This window comes from Anopheles nili, chromosome 2 (assembly GCF_943737925.1).
Source record: "Anopheles nili chromosome 2, idAnoNiliSN_F5_01, whole genome shotgun sequence".
Taxonomy (NCBI): domain Eukaryota; kingdom Metazoa; phylum Arthropoda; class Insecta; order Diptera; family Culicidae; genus Anopheles; species Anopheles nili.
Window position 1 is genome coordinate 74,910,430 of NC_071291.1, and position 24,580 is coordinate 74,935,009.

The 24,580-nt window shown below is 51.3% G+C and overlaps 1 non-coding gene across 1 annotated transcript; it reads left to right on the top strand.

Annotated features, from left to right (window-relative positions):
• The first annotated feature begins 357 nt into the window (after nt 1-357).
• On the top strand, nt 358-429 carry Trnaq-cug (transfer RNA glutamine (anticodon CUG)). The gene has a single exon. It is a non-coding gene; the product is annotated as a tRNA-Gln (tRNA).
• Nucleotides 430-24,580: the final 24,151 nt, after the last annotated feature.

Below are 24,580 nucleotides of genomic sequence, written 5' to 3' on the forward strand. Positions count from 1 at the left end.
CGCTCGCCAGGGAAGAGAGAGAGAGAGAGAGCATGAGAGCTGGTATAAGCGACCGAGAGAAAGAGAGAGAGAGAGAGAGAGAGAGAGATTCAAGGACCGCCGGGTGGTTTCTGACGCTGCTCTAGCACATCCCTCCCCACCGAGGGTGGTTTTGTGGTGAAAGGGTGCGGCGGCGATTGAATTTGTTTTCCTTCAAAAATAGTTTAGAAAAGCACCGACCGCTCGCCACCCACTGGGTGGTGGGGTGGTTGTTTTGCTGTCCGTGCACCTAGGCGTGCTGGCTGGCGTGTTGGTTGGCAGCCGGGCTAGTGTTTTGCACCGGCAACTTTTCGGTAAAGAGAGCAGCACCATCAAGCGGGTTCCATGGTGTAATGGTTAGCACTTTGGACTCTGAATCCAACGATCCGAGTTCAAATCTCGGTGGAACCTACAGAAATCTTTCTTTTTGATGAACTTACGATTGAAAACTACGGTTTTTTTGTGTACCTTTTTCTACAATCATCTGTTTCGATTATTTTTCAAACAGTTTTACGTTGCACTTTCTGTACAAAAAATAACATCGTTTAAATATAACCAACTCAACCTGGCATTGATGCGTCGGTAAACTTCAGTTTCGTTTCAGAAACAGCTCAATAAATCGCTGCACCCAGTCAAGCCGACAGGAATTAAATTTATTTCGATTCGCCCCCGCAGCCGTATTCCTCTTCCCATCCCACCTCAGGGAGAAGCCCCACGGAAAACTCTCCGCTTCCCCCAAACACTGCGCAACATTGTGCTAACGTTCATTTCAACCACATCACATATCATTAGCGGCCGTAAGTGATTACATGGTTCTCTCCTTTCAGCTCTTTCATCACCGGAACACACACACACCCACACGCGTGCCTCCCAGCACGGATCCACCCGCACTTTGCTCGGAGCTCGGAGAAGGAGGAGAGTGCATCATCGCCATCGCCGGTGCAGCAGCATAAAATTTCCACATTTCCACCGTTGTGGCCAACACTCTCGCCGGCGGTGGGCCATTATGCTGCTCCACCCACCGACGACGGTGAATGCGTGCTGTGGTTTGGCTGCTTTTTCCTGTTCGTTTTCCTGCCTGCACGGATGACCGGCCCATGGCGAGCGGACGTGACCGGCTCTTGGAGCGTTGGGATGCGCATTTTTCCATCACCGCCGTTGGCCGCACAAACCCGCCAATTCCGGACCAATTGCCCGCTGCGTGACCCCTCACCGAAGCAAGGAAGCCGTACGAATGGACGAAAGAGAGAGCGAGAGAGAGAGAGAGATGGAAAATAGCCAGGTGAGTGTGGAAAATTTCGCCCGTTTTCCGCCACCGGTGGACGCCGGTGTGCAGGGAAATGACCGATTATTTGGCGCGGTATAATGACAATAATCGGCAAACAATAAATTATCGCAAATTACGCGAACGCACCGCAATTGGCAGCGAGAAGATGGAGGAACGCGAACTCTTCTTTCGCCTTTTGCCTCGTGCGGGGGCGAAACGTTGCTGAAATGGTAGGGTCCAGTGGTTACATTGTACGTGAGTGATGTTTAGGCTCTCCGTGGCTTGCGTTTCCTGTACGATTGGTGCGTACGATCCACGAAAAGGGCGGCCCACACGTGCCTCATTACGTACGCGAAAGGGGAGCGAAGTAGAACGCAAATGGAGAAGTTTTTCCCGTGATGTTGGGGAGGCAAGAAAAATCACCCAGGAAAAGCCCTCCGTGGGTGCTTCCGGGGAGCGTTTTTCCCGTGGCCGAGGTCTGCTGCACATAAGTCATAAATTTTGAGGAACTCCAGCATCCCTGGCCTTGGCTCCCAGAATTGGCCGGGCCGCAGCTGATGGAAAGATTTCCGACTCCCATTTGTTACGTGTGGCAACGCGTGAACGGGTCGTCCAGGACGTGCTGCGAAAGGCCGCATCCGGATGAAGGGGGGAGAAAGTTAGCCACCAGGTCGCTGGTAACTTCCTGGCTGGGTTTTCACCAGGGGTCCCGGTCATAATTCATACAGCCGGACGATTTCCGGCTGACGGATCGATTCCGGTTTCTCGGATGGGTGCTGTGTCAAGGTTTTTGAGCGTAGCTTAGTTTTTTATTCTTTGTCTTAGAACCCATTATGAGCTCTTCCGGCAATGTTCCTTTGGCGATAGAACTGGGAAGAAGGGCAAATGGTTTGAGAACTTCGTGGAACAGCCCACATTTTAATGGGTGCCTTAATTTCGTATCGTTAATTCATTATCCTTAAAATTGTATGTTCATTTTTATTTCACGTGAACTGAACAGTTTTTTCAAGAGATTTCTGGAAATTTTCATTCCTGATTGTGTACAATTTACAAAATGCTGTTGAATTCCAGCCGTGAATACCAATGAAAACAGCTGAAAGCAAATATATTCTGCCTCTTTATCAGTGAATGCCGCCAAAACTCCTTATCCAAGCACCGAAGTAATGCATTAGACTCGCCTTAATTGCTGCGTAGCAACTCGAGTGCAAAAACCCGTACTCTAAACGCATAATGGCACGTCAATGCATTCCACAGCCTGCTGCCGTCGGGGGCCTGAACATTATCACCTTTGTTCAGGCATTATTGGCATGGCTATCGGGCGCATTTTCCTGTGGCTAAGCGTTGAAAAATGGATTCTTTCCATTCACTTGCAGCCGTCACAAGTCCCGCACAGCAGGAAAGGACTCCATCCCGTGACGGAAATGAATACATTACAACCCGGTGCAGCCGTCTTCCCGGGGGTGCGTTACCGTCGTACGTGGGTCGGTGCAATAAACCGTTGGGCCCGATTCTTCTTTCCAACCGGCACCCAAAAGGCGCGCTTACACCTGGCACCAGCTCCGTGGACGAGAAAGTCGAGTCCCCGTCTGTCACCGTCGCCGGTCGTGATCCCGGGGACGGAAATCGATCGACGATCGTGGCAATTATCATATTTTCACAACACATCGTCAGGGACGGGCGAAGGCAACAAAAAAGCAAAAAAGGACAACTGTTTCACGATCCACAGGCGCTGGCCCAAATATCCTGGAAGGTCCTTTTGAAGTTGCCCGATAAGCCGGTCTTCCTGCAGGCGCCCCCGAGCCATTTGCCGCGACCAGATGATCGTCCCAGCGAGCACATCCCGTGCCGTAGTTGTTGTTCACCCCGGCAGTTGCAACCCAGCTGAGCTCGACGTGCATCAGCTGACACGCGTTCTCCTGCGGTGCGATATCGACGTGTTCGAACGGTTGCACAGCAAGCCCGGTTCGCCAGATGAACCGGAAACGTACGTCGTCGTCTGCTGGGTAGATTAAAACTTCCAAGGACATAAGGGACAACCAGCGTTCGCTCGTTCGTTGCGTCGTTCGATTTAATTTCCTTTCTTTTTTTTGCTCTCTCCGAGCGAGCGCCGACCAGAACGTGTGTGTTTCATGTTTCTTGTCATCCCGGGGAGAAATAAATGATGTGAAAGAGTTTAAAAAGGCTGGCCCGGCTTTTCCGGCCGCCTAGCAGCAGCACCATGCTGCGATGTCGTTCTAGAAAGCGGGTTATCTTTTTTGTGCCCTCTCTCTCTCTCTTTCGCCGATGGCCTTTCCCTTTCGCCTGTAAAAAGTCATCATCATCGTCAAAATGTTGTGTATCCTGTCGTGTCTCTGTTGTAGACTTTTTTTGTGTGATCTCGTTTTGGGGTGCTTCCTGCACCACCGGTCCTGAACCTGCCCAGTGCCACATACTCCGGCCATACGTGAGCTGTGGCCGTTCGTGTGGCAGTTTTTGATTCATTCGACGCCTATCGGAGCCGGCCGGTATGTCTGTGGAGCAAAATGAATGACTGCTGCCCGTGACATGTGAAACGGCCGGATGTGGCACCCGAAAACCTGAATCAAGCACCAAAAACGGGGCAAAACAGCATAAAAAAAGTGGAGAAAAGAAAATTCCATCCCTCCAAACACACCGTGCCGCATGTTTTTGACTTTGTGATAAATGGCGCACGGATGACTGTTGCGAATGGCGCGAGCCAAACACGCGAACGAATGGACGAAGAAAAAAAAATGCTTCATAATTTAGATAATCGGACGAATTTGCTGCCCAACTGAGAGCCTATCTGAAAGGGCCGGTACCGCGCGGCGCATTCGATCAACGTCCTCCACCGCCGTGTGGCCAAGCTTCGAACGCGGGGTGTGGGCTTCATTACATTATTTTTTTTCTTTGGTTGGCTGCTACTTCACCCGCGAGGAGGTCCTTTGCGATTTGATTTTTCCTCGAACCATCAGGCAGGCGAGGAAAAAACCAACAAATCATGCAGCCCGCTCCGCTGGCACGGACGTTGCCCTAAACGGTGGGCTTTTGGGGCTGCGAAGACTGATTGGGTCGTCATTTTGGGACGGATGGACGAACGCACACTCGTACGGATGGATTCACTTTTTTATGCCAATTTTTCTCCTTTTGGTTTAAACGCGGTGTTGTAATATTCGCCTGTTCCATCCTATGTAAATGAAGCACTGGAAATGATCTCGGAATGGAGGATGAAAAAATGTCCAATGTAAAAATGCTCTCCTGACGAGGATTAGCGAACGAACTGTGCCTGGCTCGAGGTGCAGCGTTGGTTAAAACCAAAAGCTAGTACAGGCTACCATCCCGTTTCATAAACTCTTTGTTCAACCGCTTTGGCGAAGGGATTACGGTGTTATCCTGCAGCACGCGAAATAAAACCCATCCAGCGTGTACTGCAACCGCTCCACGTACACTCTGGCGTTGCTGGGAGGGAATAAATCCTACCGAACGAACAAAAAACAAATCCTTTGCATTCCAGGGCTCCATAAATACACACTGGCCTGGTGGTTGGTCGACGTACCTAGCTAGCTCGCAAAAAGCATTCTCTTTCTCTCTCTCTCGACTCCTTCTGGTGAACCCCGGGGGCACATTTGGCCGACATTGCATCGGGTGCTGGCCGCTAATGGAAGGAAGTGCAAAGAAAAACACCGCCGGATGTCACGTTCGAACGCGCAGCTGGGATTTCGATAAAGCGTTGCAATTCTCACGCACCGGGGCATCCGGGGGTGCACGAGGGATTGGCCACGGGCCAGAAAAACAGCACGGTTCCGGGGGTTGCTAAATGAAAATGAAACAAAACCCGAATCGACCCCGACGTCGGTTTGTCCGTGCTGCACGCTTCTGTGGCGTGGCTCGGGTGGCTCATTACGTGCGCATGGGGGTGGGAAAAATGCATCAAATAGAGTACTATCATATTGACGTGCTAAAGGGCGAATAGTTGGTGGACGTATATCCGCCTAGGATATTGCTTTGTGCCACTTCCATGTGGGAATAATCGATCTGAGAATGTCACCGCTGTGAAGGTGAATCCTTGCAAGAAAGCGACTCTGAACAACTCGAACAAAAAACTCCTCTGACGAATGGCAATGTGCCTGTGTCGTTGCCCATGGTAACTAGACGGTCCCTGTCTCGGTAGCTGAACGGTGCGATACATCTGGCCTACTAGATCAAACGCCGGAAGAGCAGGAAAAAACAATCTATCGCTTGTTACGGAGCGAACTGACAACAGATTTACGGAAATACATTTTCCGCTCATTTTTGGCCACGAGCAATCCTGCAAGATACCCTCCACAAATCACGCCCGTTGCCTCAAATCGGCACACCCAAGGGCCCAGGATCAGGCTGGCAGACAGGCAGGCAGGCAGGCAGAGCCAGGCCCAAGCAAACAACACGAATGAATAAATTGCCCCACAATTTATCAACCCGATGGAGCCGCTGTTAATGGAAATTTACCGGTCGTACCGAGGCCCCGTGCAACTAGCCGAGCGCAATAAACACCCTTAGTCGCTAGCAAAGGGCGAGCAAGGAGAGAGAGAGAGAGAGAGAGAGAGAGAGAGAGAGAGAGAAAAAAAACCAACCTCTGCCCGAAATATGTTTTTATCTCCAAAACAACAACGGCAACTCCCATTCGGAAGGCGTAAACAGCTAAATCGCACATCGAACCATGCTGGACCGGGGGCTGTTTTTTGGTGCTTTTTTCTTCCATTATTTTTCCGATGATTGCTCCCTCGCTTTGGCAGCACGGCAAGGAAACAGGGAGGCCTTCGCTAGCAACGGTCTCTCAACCAAACAAACAATCGCAATCGGATTTTGAGTTTTGGGAAGAACACGGTAAGAAACCACCGTAAAACGATTGATTTGTTTGAAATAAAAATTGTGGAGAGAAGACGTGAAAAAATCCCGCCCCCGTGTTTCCGTGTCCTCCAAGGACCGGGGCTCCACGTGCAACAACTGTGTGTGTATGTGTGTGTGCACGGTGCCGGAAAAGGGTTGCGGGTGGACGGGGGATGTTGTTTACGAGTTCTATTTGCTGCTGATCGATCGTTTCGTGGCCTTGCCTGAGCTGGGCCGGGCTAGGGAAGCCGTGGTAGGGATGGGATTTCAAGAGTTGTCAACATAACCGTCTACCTTTCTGGCTACCACCCCCACCCGGAGCATATTTTCAACACCCACCCGGGGAAGTGCTGAAAGTCACACCTCAGTCTGGGACTGGGAGAGGAAAGACTGCCTTGAAACGATCCCGAATGTGCGCTCTCTCGCTCGCACTCTCCACCGGGAGCTATTTTCCACTCGGGTGTGTTTCCGCCAGGGAAACGCCATCAAACAGCAGGGCGGTGGCTCGGGTGTTCGATTTTTCACTTCCACCAAAACCGGAAAATATGGAATCCGGAATGTGAAGTGACTCCTGCATGTTTTGGGCATTCCCGACACGTCCCGAGGACAGTCGGCGTCGGGATCTGTGCGTACATTTTCCAGTCGAAATCGGGATGCCCAAGACAATGCCCGGCGGGTGCTGGAAATCCCGTTTTTCCTGCCCAACCAGGTAGCCGCTAAAAGATTTGCAAAAACAAATCGGTCCCTTTTTACAAACGCGCGTCCGTTTTGTTATTCACTCCTTGCAGGTTCTCGTGTGTTTGATTTGAATCAATGCTGGTGCGGTTTTTATCGCGAAAAAGAATCAGTCCCTTTTTGCAAGAGAGTTGGGCGAACAATCGAGGAGTACGTGCAAAAAGGAACGCCCTGCAAAATCCCAATCTGTGGTAGGGAAATTTATTGAAGAAACACGCAGAATAGTCCCTTCGTAGTTGGAAGTTTTGGAAAGATTTCTGATGCGTTGTACGTGTTCGAATCGTACCCCAAACGAAGGGCAAATTATCTAACGTAATGATGCAAACTTTCCCAAAGCGCGTTCGTTGGAAAATCGTTCTTCAAACTACCGGTACTGTACTCTCTGTAATCGCATTGCCCCTTGAAGCACATCGCACCGTACAGAGACGGGGCAGGGCTTGTTAAATTGTTTACGATCGGATCGGGCCACTCTGTACCGGCGCGAAGCCGGCACGATAATTATGACAAAATAGCAGCCGTTCCCACGCTCCATCGGGAGCCGGGGAATCTTCCACGATAATTCACGATAATTGATAACGAATCATCCACAAACACGGCTCATTAGCATTCGCGAACCGCCTAAGGGTGGCTTGGGGTGGCGATCGCCAAGGTGAATTCAGGGTTTGCCCTGTGTTCACCTTCACCGTCGTTGCGATAGCGTCTTGGTGCCGATGCACTCCGTGAGATGAGACTGAGAAAAACCCGCACCCGAGTGCGGAGTCACGTGCGATCCGTTTCCCATCGGGCACGATAGCCCGCTGCGACAGGTGCACTGTTCAAATCGATGATGCAAAGTGTGATCCTTTCGCAGAACGGGTGCGTGTGCGAATTCAATTTGATCGACGTTGAATCATCGCCGGGAAATTCCCCTTTCGAAAGACGCCGCCAGGTGCGAACTGAAAGGCCTATCTGTGAGTTGTTGTTTGAACGCAATGGAAGAAAAAAGAAAACAGAGCGGAACTTTTTTGTGGAACAAAATGATCTATTTAGTATGGATTAGCACGCTAGCCGGAAAGCGTACTATGAACGTCATTCGCGAACCGATCTTAGTAGGCTTGAAGGTGTTCAAATATTGACAGATCGATGCGCACGAACGCCTGCAGGTCAATTCGAACGGCTATAAATGTTCATCTTCACCTCAAACAAACGCGCGATTTTGGGGCGACCATTTTCGGGGAAGAATTATCACCCTCCCAGTTCCCGTGAAAGTCCCCTTATTGCTCACTTTTGCACTGCCACCCCCAGCTCGTGAGTAACATCTTTTCTTCGCGAATTCGTCACGGTCGTGCGCACATACGCAAATTCGAGTGGCAATTGGACAGAAATAAAAGACCATTAGAATCTCGCGGTGGGTGGGTTTTTATTCGCTTTTGCGCTACCAAGAGAAGAAAAGATTACACTAATTAACGTTGGCAAGATGTCAACGCAGCTAGCGAGGTATCTTCATAACAGATCCACGGGGCCATTAGCCGGCCCGCGAGGCTGGGGGCAGAATTTGCGAGCACCGGAAAGAAGCCCCGGTGGGAGGTAAAAGAACCGACGGTCGCCCACTCGGGGGCCGTAAATGTTAGTCCCGGGCAGCTTCTTTATCTGGGAGGCCATTAATCAGATAATAGAACCAGATATTTACGTCCTCGCTTCGTGCCTTTAATTGGCAGCTTAAAATGAGGAAGATTGATTTATTTTTAAAATCACCAAGAAAGGCCCACCCTTGTGGGTTGGAACGGCACAGAAGCACAGGCTTTGGGGCCTCGAGCTGATCTGAGAAAGGTGATATGAGCACCGCAAAAAGCATCCCAACAGACGCTCCATTTTGTGAGCGAAATGGGTTCGACCAAATCGATCACCTGCACATGGTGCTGCGGGCCATTGATCGGACGTTCCTTCGTTTAGTTTTTTTTTTGTCGAACAATTCCGAAAAGGAAAGTCGCACACGCTCTTCTTCCTTATGCAACGTCGATCGACAACGACGTCCCCGGAAACGTGCACCATCCGACGTTAATTTTTGACACTAATGAAGCATGTGAGCTGAATTCATTCGCGAATCCTGGAACGTGCTCGCGTCGACGGCTTACGTCAGGAGGCCGCTCGGCCACACCCCCGCTACGAGCCTAGGCAAATTCGCCACCCTTCTCGAGTCGCAAGGTGTGTGCGGGTGAAAGCGGAACCGTCAGGGAACCGCCCGGACCCGGGAAAGCGAGAATGCCACGAAGGAAAAAAGGGCGACCAGACGGAATGCCGCCGGTCCCAACCGAGTGAAGCAAACGCGAGCGAGCGAACGAACGAACGACCGACCGACCGAGCAAGCGAGTGATCTCATTAGTGCGGAAAATCTAATTATTTACCCCTTGTGCGGGTGGACAGCGGTGGGTGGTGGGTAGGTGGTCTTCAAAGGGAAAAACCCACCCCAACACCCGTTTGAGGGTGCAGCGGAGGCGACATTATTTTCGCTATTTGCCGCTCGTTAGAGTGTCGCGGCCGGGCGCGCGTTTTTTTTTTTGTGTATCCTTAGCGGCTCGCTTGCCTTTGATCGATTTCTCGCAGCCGATCCTGATCGATCGCTACGCGGGTGGAAAGTGCCTCTTTTCCTACTGCTTTGTTCTGTTCGGATTCGCGCTGGAAATTGGAGCTGGAAGGTGTCGGCGCAACACCCGAGCAGCGGGAGTCCAGAAGCGCCCGTAAATGGGATTACGGAATCGATGCTGGATTAGCGACGGATGTAATGGGATTACACAATTTCTTAACGGTACTTTTGGTTCCTTTGTCGCCCTTTCCCAACAACAACAAAATCGCCCGAAAAACTAAAGAAGGAAACAACAAAACACCGGAAAAGCAATTTTGTTGCGTCGCCTTGTTCGGCCGCGAAACCCCCCAAAAAATCCATCCTTCATTAAACCCGACCTTGGAGTGGGTCGGAAAAAGCGCGTTTGGTTCCATTTTTGGGGCTTGCGGCTCAAATTGGATCAGTCCGCGGACTAGGTCCGAGTAACCCGAGCTAGGGCCAGGGAAGGCATCTTGCGCAGGCACCAATGTACGTCACATCCCCGGAAGGAACGCTGAACGTTCCAGAAGCTCGCGGTCAGCACCGTTAAAGCGTCCATTTCCCTCGAAGTTCGATGGGCGCACGGATTTGCAGTCAAAACATCGCGTGAGTCGCCTATTCAAGGGGTTGCAGATTTTTTTCTGCTTTATTGTGTGTGTTTTTTTTTTGCTGGCCATCGTCACACGCGCCATGTAAGCCGCATGGTAACGCTATCGTAGCAACCTTAGCAGCTGTTGCTAGGTTGCGATCGAAGCGAGAGAGCGAGAGACAAAAAAAAGCCACACATAGCTCGCTCGACCGATCGGAAATGAAATCGAAGCACTTGCAATTTTTAAGGGCGCGTGTTGTTTGTTGTTTGTGTGTGAAAATTTCCCGGAACGCAACTCGACCGAATGGCAGGAAAAAAGCGCTTTCGCCCGTGGTGTCCGAAATCGATCCACGATAACCTAGAAAGGGCCACCACTGGCTCTGCATCGATGGCATTTGTTCTCTTGAAGGGGTTTTGTTTTTCATTTTCCTGATTTTCCTGCTGCTCGTGCGCCACCAGAAGAAGAGGTGTTCCACCAGCAGCCCTCCAATAGCACCAGAAACGTTTTACCACCCCGACCAGGTTGTCGCTCGGGTGGCGGCTGTTTACACCAGCGCAGCCAAACCGCTGATGCAATAGGCTAGAATTATTGCACACTCCTCCTGCAAAGCGACGTGGTCAGCATCAGCTGTTCGACCGGCACAACGGATGTCGCCGCTGTCGGTGTCGGTTGCCAACTCGCGCGTTGCTCTTGGGGCCGCGTTCTTGCCAACACATCATTTGTCAGCTGTTTTGGGGGGCAGGATGGTACGTTTTCGCCACCGAGATGGCACAGATATCGTGTTGTTGTAGCGATCTGTCTCAACCGTACGGCCCTTCACGCTAAGGGTGCGATCAAAACCGGACGACCTTCAACAAATGCACGGCTTCTCACAACACCCATCTTTGCGATCCCAGCGGTGTTCCTGCCCAGGAGGCGATCGTGCTCGATCTCACGTACTCCACATGCGCATCTAAGAGCGTGTGTGTGTGTGTGTGTGTGTATTGTTGCCTACTAGATCAGTAGGGCGGCGCAAAGTGGCAACGTAGGAACCGGCTCGTCTGAGGCGAGTTCTGTGTCCTTGAGCGATCGGCTTCCGTTCCGAGTTTCACTCCGTCCAGGGTCAGCGAGCTGGAGCGGATAGGTGAAGCTGACGTCACAACCCTGCCGGTGTGTTGCTTATCATTCATCCCCTCCCCCTCCAAGAGCCCTTCAGCACGAGATTTCACCCACCTCCGGCCGGTCTTTTATCGACCAGCACCACCATCAGGTGTCCACCTTGACCATGAATCGTCGTCACTCTGCCAGGGTCTCACCTTCGGAACGTGTCGTGACAATGGGGTGGGATTGGGAGGGCACAACGGTGACATGTATGTGTGTGTGTGTGTGTGCGTATGAGTGTAGGGCCAAAAGTTGTCAAGGCGCGTCAAGTGTCTGACGTGATTAGAGGGATGAAACCTGAGCCCCCATTCGCGGTCGCAAACGTCCAGTGGGCGTTCGGTCTGGAAGGCAGTAGTTGAAGCGATAAGTGACGATCGACGGGGACTCCGCTTTTAGTAGCAATAACAACTGCCCCCGGGTTGCCAATAAGGAGAAGACTCCATCATCATCGCTACCATAATCGATGTCAAGGTTGCGCTGACCCAAATATTGAGCGTTGCGTACTGAGCGCCCTTTGGAAGGTGATGTACTAAATTTAGTGCATCAATTTCGAAGAGCGATAAATGACATCCATTAGTTGGGTTTTAGGACGACCCCTGGAGAGGCCAGAGGGATGATGTTCGCCAAGAATGTGTCTCTAGAAGCTTGCAATACTTTGCTTCTGAAAAGTACGGGAAACCTGGTAAAAAGCCAGTCATTACCCACTGAAGAACTCACCTCATAGTGCACCACCGGACCTGCCCGAGGTTGGGAGGAAACGCACACACACACACACACACGCGCGCAGAGTGCAATCTTCAACTGCTCATGGTCGACCGCTGCAACGGACCGGTGAGCAGCACCGAGCCACAACCGGACCATAGGCAATTGGGCTCCCCCGTACGTACCTTCGCTTAGTCATCGTGTTTTTCCAATGTAAAACTGTTTGTTCGGCAAAGTGGCCGTTGTTGCCATTATATGGTTCGTTTTTTTTATTATTATTTGCTTCCCCACACCCCCATCCACCTTCTCCAGGGGTGCATCCATCACTCCGGTGCGCTGTTGCGAAGGTAACAAACGCGAGATAGACGAGCCCGCTAAATGTGGGCTGAGGAGAATTTGGACCAAACAAAAAACGCACTGCAAAAAAAAAAACGGTGGTACGTTTGGATGCGCTTCGGTGGGTCTGTCTCTATGTGCGTTCCGGGTCGTATGCGGTGTTTTTATCTTCTCTCTCTCTCTCTCTCTCTCTGTGTGGCTGTTGGGGTCCACACTCTTGCTCCTGGGACACTGCAGTCACAGAAAGCCGCTTTCGTTGCCATGCGGATCGGAACGTGATCGGTCATCATGCCACCTTCACGGTCACCTGATCGGACCGCGCGCGGATGACTAAGACTTCACTCAGACCCACTACCAAAGGCGCTGAAGGGGTACGCGTGCCGGCCACGGTCGGTAGGATTATTTTTGGTGGCCAATTCCGTCCGATGGCAGCACGCGTAAAGCGAGTGTCCCTAGCCTAGGGAAACCCTATCAGTGATGCCGGAACACTTTCCCGATTGGGCCCGGAACTGGCTCGGTGGAGGTTCGTGGCTTTGTGGGCTAGATGGTTGCGAAACGACCGCGCTGCCGTATCGATCAGTGGGGGAGGGTCGTCGTTGTCGGCTTCCTAGTTCCTAGGGCCACGCGCGCGCGAGCCTTCTCAAGCGCACCTTTGAAGTGCCTTGTAACACGTTGCAATTTTTGTTTTGTTATAAAAATACAATATTCACACCGTTAGCGCGCTTAGTGTTTCGTTTTTTCGCAGCGTGAAGAGGTTTCCTTCCTTCGATTTTTCGCTTTTCCTGCACACCCTTACCGAAGCATGGTCGATTGGTGCTGTGCTAGCAGGTTTGGTTCTCCGCTTTTTTTTAGAAACATCGCTCAACACGCGCCGCTTGAATCGGATGATGGTGGCGTGGTTTTCCGCAGCGTACGGTTTCCCGGAATCGAAAATATGCAGATCGATCGGGATTGCGGGGTGTTTTTATTTAGCGCTCCGTCGATTTTTCGCAAGCCCTAGAAAGCGTTCAGAGGTTGATTTTGATTTGGGTTTTTGGGAAGCAGTTAGTGCAAAAGGTGGCGCATAATTTGGGTTTCTATAGTTTTGGGGAGTAATTCATTTTGAAGAGTGCTGAAGGCGCCCAAAGGGATGTCTCCATGTAAGCAGACTGTTTGATTCTCTCAATCAAATGGCATTAAATTAAGATGGTTGTATTGAGCTTCTACCAAGTATAGTTTACGAACTAAGCATTAACCTTTTCCCGAGCGTGTCATTGCTAATGGCCTGGCGACGGAGATTGACAGCTTCGAACAAAACAGCATTAGGCCACAGTTTCTTCGAATGCATTTGACAAAACCGACCGACAAAACCGACAACAAACGCAACGCAAGAAACATCTAAACAAGCCCTAATGGAAGTGTTCGCCGAGACCAAAACATACTTAAGCCTCCTCCCAAACCGAACCGAACCGAACTGCTGTTGGATGAGTAATAACCTTTGCTGCTAGCTGAACCGTTCAATAGAAACCATAGCTAAATTGGGACCCCATAAACCATTACGAGACGCACGCACGGGCCTCCGAAAATGAGCATCTCGTGCGCAGAAAATCGCAGCCGAATCGTTACCCAAAAAAATCCCATCCGCATTGTTTACCGCCCGGAAAGCGCCCATCGCGTTGGACAACGAGTTCTCTCAAATGTGCCATCGGCGCTCACACACCCGCACGTTTTCCTGGGTGGGTGGGAAAAGCGGAAAAACCATCCCCATTCCCATCCATCTGTTTGTCGTCGCCACCGTGGTACCATCTCCCACCAGAATGGCGTGTGTTTGCTTTTCGCTGCTTGTTTTACTTTCCAACGGGTAGTGAAATAATGCTCGTCGCAAACCGGCTCCAAACCGAAACGAAAGCCGGGGAAAAGATACATCTCCCTCACCAGAAAAGACAATTCGATTCACCGCGAGGGAAACGGCGATGGTGCCGAGGAAATTATGTCGCAGACAATTTGTCTCCCGAGCGGTCGGAAATCTCCCAAACCCAAAAAGGGCTCGCGGAAGGCAACAGTTGGATGGGGAGAGAGGTTTTCGTGTTTTGTCAGAGCAATTTGCTTTCGCGGGGATGGGGCTTATCTTATCGGTGCTGGCCCCGTGGTTGACATGAGAAGCGTTTCAGCTCATTTCGTGGTCCGGGGCTGGCAAAAACACGGAAGACAACCCAACCACGACAGCGAACGAGAGGGAGAGAGGGTGACATAAAACGAAATACGAGCCCAATCCGTCATACAAACAGAGAGGGCGTCTGTTGCTTTTGGGTGCCCAACGTGCCGCGATCGAAACCGCAGACTGGGAGTCTCGCGGACAGAAAACAGGACCGTCCGACCATTCCACGCGGGCTTGCTGATAAGGTGGGGTTGGTCGCTGGTCGACGGCAAACAACAACAATAACAACAACAACAATCATGGCCGGGCGTCGGGGCGATAAGTGCGAGCACGCGAAAGTAAATAAACAAATAAATTGTTCGGTGGGTGGGGATGGTTCAGTCATATTTTCCTCCCCATCTAAAGGGGTGCGCTGATCGAGCCTTGGATTGAGAAGCTCGCATTACATCATCCACGCGAACGTACAAATCCGGCCTGAAGCTAGTTTACATCTGCGAATAATCCGCCCGTGGGGTTAAAGATGCGCGCTCGAAATCCAGAAATTCTTCTCGATCACGTTTGCCGGTCTGGGTCCTAGAAGCCGATTGGCGAGCTTATCGCGTGAGCTCGTTTGCTATCATCGTGCGGCCGGAATCTGGCCTGGCGTTCAACCGGAACCAGTTGCACTGGCACGAAACGAGAGCTTTTGATTAGTAATTAGATCGCGAAGGGTTACGAGTCGGCTTAGAAGCTGACGCCCTTCGCATTGTTAGATGCTTTTTTCGTGGTCTCATATGCCACCAAATCGACTGCATCGGGCAAAAACACATGCTGCCCTTAGGGTCCCAAGCTAGGATGGGGCTCTTAAAAATCTTGCGCGTCCGCGTGCTTGCGCGACCTTCCGTGACATTGCCGATGAGGCGTAATCGCGTACACTTCAGAGTTCTTTTTCGACGCAAGCATTGTAAGCACTGTGTGTGAAGTCAGTCAGACGAAGATAGAAAAAAAGCCTGCACAACCATACCAGACCCAGACGCGCCTAGTTTATCTCGCCAGCCGCATTGCCAGTTGGGTGGCAAATAAAATTGATAAAAAAAAACACTCCCCACCGGCAAACACAACTGTTGGTAGTGTGGTGTGGTGTGTTTATTCAAATCCAAATTAAACATTAAACCTCAACGTGTACCGGGTCAGCCCTTTTCGAGCCCCACCAAGGGTTCGGTCTATTTGCACGTACGGATCTCAAATAGTACACAAAACTGACCGATGGGGGGATTGGGTGCCAGAGAGGCAGTGCAGGAGACCCGGTGGAAAAAAACCGCTCCTAACCGCGGCCATTTTATCTAGCAGCGGGCAGCACTCGACCTGGCCTGCATGGGGGCCTGCAGGCTTGGAGTTTGTTGTTTGTGTCGCGCTGGTCAGCAACGACTACTTAGCCCTTATCAGAGCGCACCCAAGCCCCACATTGGCTGGCAGGGCGGGCGACTTGCATTCGCAAACAATGTGATCCTTTTTTGCCTCGGTTTGTTTGTGTTGCGGGTTCCCCATCCAGGTGTGAGGCTGCCCGTTGTATAACATGGTGCCGGTTTCTTGAGGAAGCCGGCGGTTAGGAGGTGAGCCAGTTGACAACCAACAAACAAACGCGACGTTTAATCGAAGAACTAGCAACACACCGAGCAGCTGCTCGCTGAGCTATCGGCGCGTAAGAATATTCTCCATTGTGCTCTGAGTCTGAGCCAGAGTCGGAGCAAACAAAAAAAAAGGCTCAATGGCGAATGCAAACAGCTTGTCGAGGACGTCCGTGGGTTGACTTGTGATGCGCGTAACGAAACTGCATCTCGGTTAATTAAACCAAGCAGCGACAACGAGCGGTTGAAGTTGATTAGGCTCGTCTACCGCTCGGCGACTTGAGTGGCATTGGTTGTGCAAAAGGGGCTTTAAGCATTTTGCCCTTAAAACCACGCAGAAAAACACGTTCAAGCGTGAGCTAGAAGCCGTTGCGTAACAATTAAACAACGTTTTCACGTGGATCATGTGATGAAAACTGCCCTAAACCAAAAATGGAGGTGGGTAGAGCTTCTCAATAATGCTTCCAACGTCCCCATTTACCTTCATCATCATGGACGCATCATAAATGCAGCGAGCAAAATCGCTTAATCGCCATTATCATCATCGAGTGGAGTCAATCTAGCGACACTAAGCCGCATCCAGCCGCAGGGTTTTGACATTCGCCACGGGCCCATGTTCGGGCCAATTGTTGCAACTTTACATTTCAACAGCAAACCGCTCGCTGTCACCGGTTCACCAACGAACGGGCCCAATTTTCCGATCACTTTCCCCACGCTCGGTGCTCTCGGGATCCTGGGCAAATGGGCCAGCATGGGTTTGGGGAAGCCCTTTCGTAACCATTCGCTCGCAGTTCATTGGCCATGAAATATTCAGACCATTTGCCGATGAACCGTGCATATCGCCCGGAATGCAGGCTGCTCCACTGAGGCGGACACACCGAAACGAGACAGAGAGACACACAACACTCAACGGCAGACACATCACTAGACGCTCCATTACACGTATCCTTTTTCCATCGGACTCGAGGCAAGTGGCAGTGCCCCGAGGGAAGGAAGTGGGCAGAATTTACTTCGAAAGTCATCGTCATGATATGCGCTGTCAGCAGCAGCAGCAGCAGCAGCACAGGACGAACGCAGCACGGAAAATCGTCCTCTGGCGCCAATTCACCTCCTCAACGCCGAGTTTTCCCAGCTTCCGACGGGTCTTCCTGGCTCGCTTTCGGCACTAGGTGTATCGTTTATCAACCAGCATGGGCCCAGGATATGGTCCAGGAATGGCAGATAATCATCCAACTAATGAAAACCCACCGAGGGGCCATCTCGGATCAGCAGCAGCGTCCAAGGGTGCCTCGGGGTTCGATTCCACAGCAGGTCCACCCAAGCCAGCGGGTGACCGAACTGGGCCCCGTGTGCGTGCGTGTGTGTCCACGGGCGTACAGTGTGCCACAAGACCATCGCACCAGCAGGACAACATTTAACTACGTAACATGTCACGTGACTCATTGCATGGTCCCGACAAATGGCATTAAAGTACGGCGTAAGAATTGCATTAAAACGAACTACTCCCGGAGATTATCTGTGCTCAGCCTTCGACAGTGACAGCTGTCAAATTACCTGTCAAAAGGCAGGCTGGGGTTTTTGTTAAAGCACTCCAAAGGCTGCTACGTCGCGTGTACAAATGGCGGTGGCGCAGCATGTTGAAGATAAACAGTTTACTGGCCAGCCAGGCTGGAGGACCCGCCGAGAATTGTGGGGTAAAAATTTGATGGGTGACTGAGCAAATCGTTAATTATTCAGCTGGAAATTGAAGTTCCATCAGCTTCGCCCCGTTTAGCCCGGTTGGTAGCGCACCACGGGCACGGCGCAGGACATCCGCAGGACTTCAGGCTCTGGCGCGCACTCCCGGGCTCTACGGCACATTATCGGCGCAATATGACAGCGCCCAGTAACGAGAAGCCACCACCATCGGGGTGGAAATATTGATGTTCAATCCAATCAACGTAAATTGAGCATAGTTTGCTGGGCCAACCGGTCTCCAGGCCCTGAAGCGAAGCGACAGAAACCAAGCCGGACGAAACTCGGGGCATCCGGACTCGCTCTCTCTCGCGCCAGGGGTTCCCACGGACGAGCCGTGGAATGCTTGGGTGGGGATTGTGGTTTTGATTAGCCTGTCAACGCACGAACGCGCATCGTATCCTGCCGGTGGCTGCGATGGGCCATCCCGATGACGATGACAGATATATTTCGGTGTGTTTCATTTCGAAATCTTCCAATAATTAAATGACCGAAAGAGGATTGTCCGCGAGGTGGTTGCGTTAGTGGTCGGAGAGCAAGCACATTGACAGTGCATGTGAGCTCGTTACGGTGATAAGCCAAGTCCTTAAAGCGGATGCTCTTGGATGTATGGGATAGAGCAAATTTTCATGACATTAGAATTTATATTATTTCAACGTTCAACTCTTGACTTTCAAGGAAGCTTAACGTATGTTCCTATTATACACTAAAGTTTCTTATAAATTTGTTTTGGCCACATTAAAGTACTAAACCTACTCAAGCATTCAAAGCCCACAGTAGGAAACACTTACTGGCATTGCGTATTTGGCTTGTTCCTGCGTCGATTAGACGCAAAATTAACGCACACGCTCAGGAACTTATGTATTCGATGCTGATCCTTTCGCCATCCCGTCCATTCGAAATGACCGTTCGACATGTCCAATTATCTGGCCGCTCGATTGCTCCAACGCGTGTGTGCGAACCGAACGAGCCTGCCTGCGATGGTTGCATAAAATCCCTTCGTTAATACCAGCCGCTCCCGGGCGTGTTCAATCGCAAACTGGGTTAACGATTGGCGCACCAGCGCTCGCTCGCGTAAACCCCCATATCCCGCTCGTTTCGATTCGCTTGACGAATCCCGGATAAAGGGCGTTGTTTGCGTGCCAACACACAAACACACGACACCAGTGCCAGTGCGTGCAACCGAAGTCGTCCTCCCGGCGTTCAACGGCTTGTTCCAGCGTGTCCCGGCGTGTCCTTGTTTCATTATTTAACTCGCGATGCAGATCGCACAAGCTCCCAAGACATCTGCAGTGCGTGACCGTGCACCGTTCGCGTGAACCGTACGCGCGTCCTAAATAACCGCCCGGGTAAGCCGACTGTTTGCCGTCAGCGAGTGGGATTTTGAGGTGAAAGAAGGACCTCACCCGCATTGATTGATTGACGGGAGGACGATTTGCAGCGTCGAAGTGGATATATTTTCCCCCGTGCGCACAGATATATAGCGACGAACGATTGAAGTTTATCATGTTCGCAACACTTCCCGTGGGTAAAATGGGACCGGCAGGCCTGTAGACTTTTCCCGGTTGCTCTATTATAAGGTAATTTTTCAACGTCCACTCGGACCGCACAAAAACCACAGCAATAGGACCGCACGGTCGTTCGGGCACGATTACATCTTCTCAGGACTCATTACAAATAGTATTTCATTTTCACTGCCCCTCCCGATTTGGGATGATGCGGAAAAACCATCTGGAAGATTGGGAGCAATCGGGGTCCGGGTCTAGGGGGTGGCTTTTTTTTTCTTTCCTTCTCACTCCCACCACCGGTCTCAGTGGGCGTGTGAAGCGGCGGAAAAACAGTGTCCTGAATCCCCTTCGGCCGGAAAGATCTCAGGCTCGAGATCTAGATTGCAGTTTCGGCTTTGGAGTTTTCCATTTCCGAAGCTGATGAGTGCGCCAGGGACTCCGGGCGAGGGTGATCATTTTTCTAATTTTCTCACCCACCCACCCGTCCACCCATCGCCGTTCTTATCATCTCCCTCACTCCCAGCAGTGCAGTCGATTCCCATCTCTCGGGCATTTCCGCAGCTATCTCGATGTGCTGATCGTTTTCCCGGGATCGGGCTCTGGAGAAGCAGGTCCTTCCGCCGTCGTCGTCGTCATCGTCCAGCTCGTCGGCCCGGTTGAATGATTGCAACTTTATCCCCAGCAGATTGCCCCGGCGCGTGTTCATTCTTTTCCCCCTTTTATGTGCTCGCTTCTGTCCCGTCTTTTGCGCCTGCCGTCCTGGGGAATATCGGCTAGCCCGACCCAGTCCAGCCCAACCCAAAGAGCTGCTCGTTAGACGAGCCTCGGCCTCGGTGGCTTCTATTTCTAAGCACGGCCCTGTGGCCTGAATTCATCAGCATTATCCGGACGGACCAGCAGCAGTGCTGGTGAGGCGGGATGGGCTGGTTTTATCTCCCACCGCGGAGTGGCTTTCCACTGCAAGGCCTTATCGTGCAGCCGGGGGTTTTTCCCGTTCGGAGAAAGTTCCTTTCGAGGCCGTTCCTGGAAAAAGTTCGCCCGTTTCGGTTGCCTTTCGTTTGGAGTTTCGGACTCACGCCACCTCCCTGAACGCCTCCAATCGTCCCCAATCCATCATCTTCCCCTGTTTTCCGTATCGTTCCGTCCTTGCTGGCTGCGGAATAAGTAACACTAACCGGCTCCTCATCGGCTTCGGCTTCATTTTGGGTGCATAATATTGTTTAGAGGGCCGAACACTGGTGGCGTGTGCTAGCCAGAGTTATCTTAAATGATTTTCCACGCCTTCCTTCCCTACCATGGTCGGTCTTTTTTGGCAGCGTTTTTCATTTACTGTCAGTCGTTTTTGAAGCACTGCTGAAGCGAGAGATTACCACGCTGGCAGCGGGAAATTTTGCTGCACAAACTACCCACCCACCAGCACCAGTGTGTTGGTGTAACGACCTCCCAAACCAGCGAGGATAAGCTTCCTATCGTTTGTTTTATTCGTGCGGAACCGGAAGTTTCTTTATAAGTTATGCTCCAACCAGGATGCCCCACCAGGATGCGAGTGCAACGGGGAAAAGCCCTTTTCCGGGGATGTTTTGAAGAAGAATTTTTACACCAAAACGAACTTTCTTTGGTTAGTGCACTTTTCACCCTGCAACAGCACAAAGAAGGCTCACAAGGCTGCTGGAAAAGTTCCACGAGCCAAACATGCACACAGCGAGCTTATTTGAAAAAGCATTAGCATTACCGTGACGACGGAGCTGTAGCTCATACGCTTTGGTTTTTCCTCCACATGATTACAAGCGGTTTTTCTCTGACGTAACACACAATAATGGGTGTTCTTCTGTAGTTCTTTTTTTTTATTGTTACTACCGCAATCACAGAGTGCATTAATTAGGCATTAGAATGTTCATTTCCCTCCGTTCCATTGCTCACCGTTTTCCCTCGATCATGAGTGCTGACTAACCAACCGCACGTCTCCTCGAAACAAAAGCATTCCTTCGTACGCGCTGTTCTGCTCTCTGTGCTCTAATTGCCTCTTTTGCAGAACCTTCTCGATACCACCCGCTACATCGGTTCAGCGGAGGATCATCATTATTCAATTGTGTTATTCGATTTTTTTTCCCTCATCCCACAACGGCCGAGTTTCCGCAGCCCGCGTACACGCGCTCTCGCGACCGTACGTGCTTGTTGTGAGGCTTTTTTTTGCATTCCTGTGGCAGAATCGCAAACCACCACCCCCAGACGGAGTGACGCCGTACCGCACCGACGTGGAGCTAGTGGCGTGTGTCCACGTGGCCAGCAGCTGATACGTGCGCCTGCGAGCTACGCGGAGTGAGATCATCTCCCCTTGGCTCGAAGCCATTTCCGATAATTGATCCGGCAGGCTCTCCGGGAACAATCGCAACGGGTGGAACGGGCTTTTTGTGGTGCGAATGGGTGAGAGGAGGAGCATGGAGCGAGCGATCAATTATTTTTAATGACACTTCAAAACGGCGCACGAATGCAAGGAACGTTCGCTCGACTCGCCTTTACATGGGCGTGCGTGTGTTGCTGACCATCTGGCAGCGTCTCGATCGATTTTTGTGCCGTACTCGCGGAAGATCTCGAGCGAACGTGAAAGGAAAACAAGAGTGAACTCACGAATGTAGGTGAGAGGCCGAACGGACAGACATTTGCCAAAGGCAAGCCATCGCTGCTTTATTATCATGTGCGATCTACTTCGCTTCGTTGCTGAAAATTCATGTTACTCCTTTGTACGATTCTCTCTGCCTGGCTTTTTGCCCCGCGTAAAAATGCATTTGTTTTCAATCGAATCGTTCATTTCCACAGGCCATTCGATTAGCGTTCATTTAGCTAAACCGCCTCCCGGAAAGCATGTGTCCGGTTCAAGAGCCAAAACCATCACGATCGAACGTGCCTCTGCACGCTTCGGGGTTTTCGCTTTGCGCGTGTGCTCTGATCTAATTTTCGCAAATTTCACCCTTCTCTCGAACCACCCATCGGCCGTTGGCCACTTCGATCGATCCACGTGATTCTTTCCAATGGCCGCGTGAACCCGCGCTCTACATCACCCCGGAACAGCTGTTTTTCCTAGACCCCATCTCGCCCTGTATAAACCCCCAGGTGGAGAATCGTGGTGTGCCATTTTCGCTTCGGTTCTGCCCTTTGTCGTCCGCTTCCATTTTCCGCCATAATTAGCAGCACCACCCCGCACCGTCATTGGGTCACCCTTGGATCGCACGGACCACCCGAGAACGAGCACGCGGCACGAGGCGTTGTGGAAAAGCTCCTCATCACCACCCACCGTGGGTGGCACGGTTCGGCTCCGTTTCATAACGCAACGGGGCACAAAACCGGCGGCGACGGACTGTCTAGTTTTGTACGCCCGTTTTTGTCCCTATCAACTCCCGTTGCACCCCACTCGCACACAAACGCACCCATCTACCCTGGGTTAGAAGCATGGAATGGTGGATGGGGTGGTTTGGGTGGCCACCCGAAGGGTGGATCGGCAAAGTCACATTGTGGGCCATGTACTCTGTTCCGGGGTGGGTGTGTGTATTCGCGAAACGCACGTGCGCAAAGCCGAACGCGTGTGAGTGAGCAGGATGGCCTGCTACCACCCAGCCTACTACCACATGGAACTGGGCAAAAGCCGGGTGGATGCGCGAACCACCCCATAGTGTACGCCGCGCATCAGCTCATTTTATCGCGCATGCTGATGGGTTGTGAGGGGTGGGGAGGGGGGGGGTGGAAGCGGCTGGGTGAATCACCGTGTGGGAGAGGCGGGTTGACGCGAATGTGTGTGACTTATGTACTAAGCGTGGCTTTGTGGGGGTTGATTTATGTCGATCAAGGGGGTTGAGCGATGGTGCACACCCCCTTGGAAGGGAAGCAACCATATACACACACACACACACACACACACACACACGCATGCAACGACACATCAGCAACAGCCTACTTCGACGTTGGTTCGTTCGTTCGTTCGTTCGTTCGTTTGCCGCAGCACACTATCGAAAGTGCGATAAATACAGCTATTACGGGCGTTTTTTTTTTGTTTTTTGTTCAATTCCCAATGTGTCATGGCGCGAAGGGGGGTTGTAGTTAGGGGTGAGATTAGTTTTTTTACAATTACAAAAATTATACAACCCTCTCACCGCCACGCATCGATTCGAGATGGTGAACGAGATTCTTGATATTATTGTTTGCGTCGTTTGCGCTTATGTGATCGAGTAGCGTCAAGCCACAAATGTTCTTGACCTAGAGTTAAGCTAAGAAGCGGGAGAGAACGAAAAAATCTTTTGAACAAAGCAGAAATGACAGCTTAAATTGTTGTTAATTCGAGAACGGTGTATTCCGCCGTTAGCAACCTAACTGGAGCGCATCCGAACCAGCTCGAAGGCAATGGTTTGCTCCTCTTAAAACAAGACAAATTGATCTACTGTTGGCGCAGAAGCTGCCAGCAATAGCCGCTATACGTGCTTTAAATTGGCTTGATGACGGCAAATGTTGCGCAAACACATCACACCTTGTTTAGTTGTAGAAGGAGCTTCCAAGCGGGCTGGTTTAAATGAAGTTAATTACTATTAATCCAGCTAGTGTGCACTACAATTGCTCGCATATGTTGGATATAATTTTATACGCAGCTAATGAGTATGTATTTAATGCGTCCACCAAGGTTGTGACAATTTCGAAGAACACTTTTCCATTCGCCATCCAATCCATTGCGGCGATCGACGGTGGAATACATTTGTACCCCATCTCCTTCTAATCGCCCTTTCGAGCATGTTCGAGTGGCGTGTTTTCTTGATTTTACGCTTTCACTCTTGCTCCCTTGCGTCAAACCGCCCCACAAATTGGCCTGTGGTTCGTGGAAAAGGGCGCGCAACAGCGAGTGTGTTTATTTTAATTCGAAAATTGCATTCTATCTATCTGCAAATGCTAAGCACCCGCATGCGCCCCGGAGTGCACTATTGCACATATGCTCCCCACTTTTGCTCGCGCACTCGCAACAGTCAAGGTTTCGGAGCCGTTTTCCCGTGCCTTTTCCCAACCCCATCACCACCCGGACACCAAAAAGGGCGACCATCGGGCAATTGGACAATCGGGTGCGTTATTAGCTTCCCGGGGATCGGTGCGACCATTATTTCAATTAAGATCACTTTAATTAGTACAAGATTGCTAATAAATAAATTACACACGGGTGCGTTTTCCCTCCATCCATCCCGGTGGCGTCCCTTGAGAACAGGGAATGGGCTTTGTCGAGTCGTCGTCGTCGTCGTCGTCGTCGTCGCCATCGCTTCTCACCCCTTTTAGGCTTGACCTTGACCACAAGGGGGCGCGTAACCGTCGTGGCGCGATTGTGCGGTCT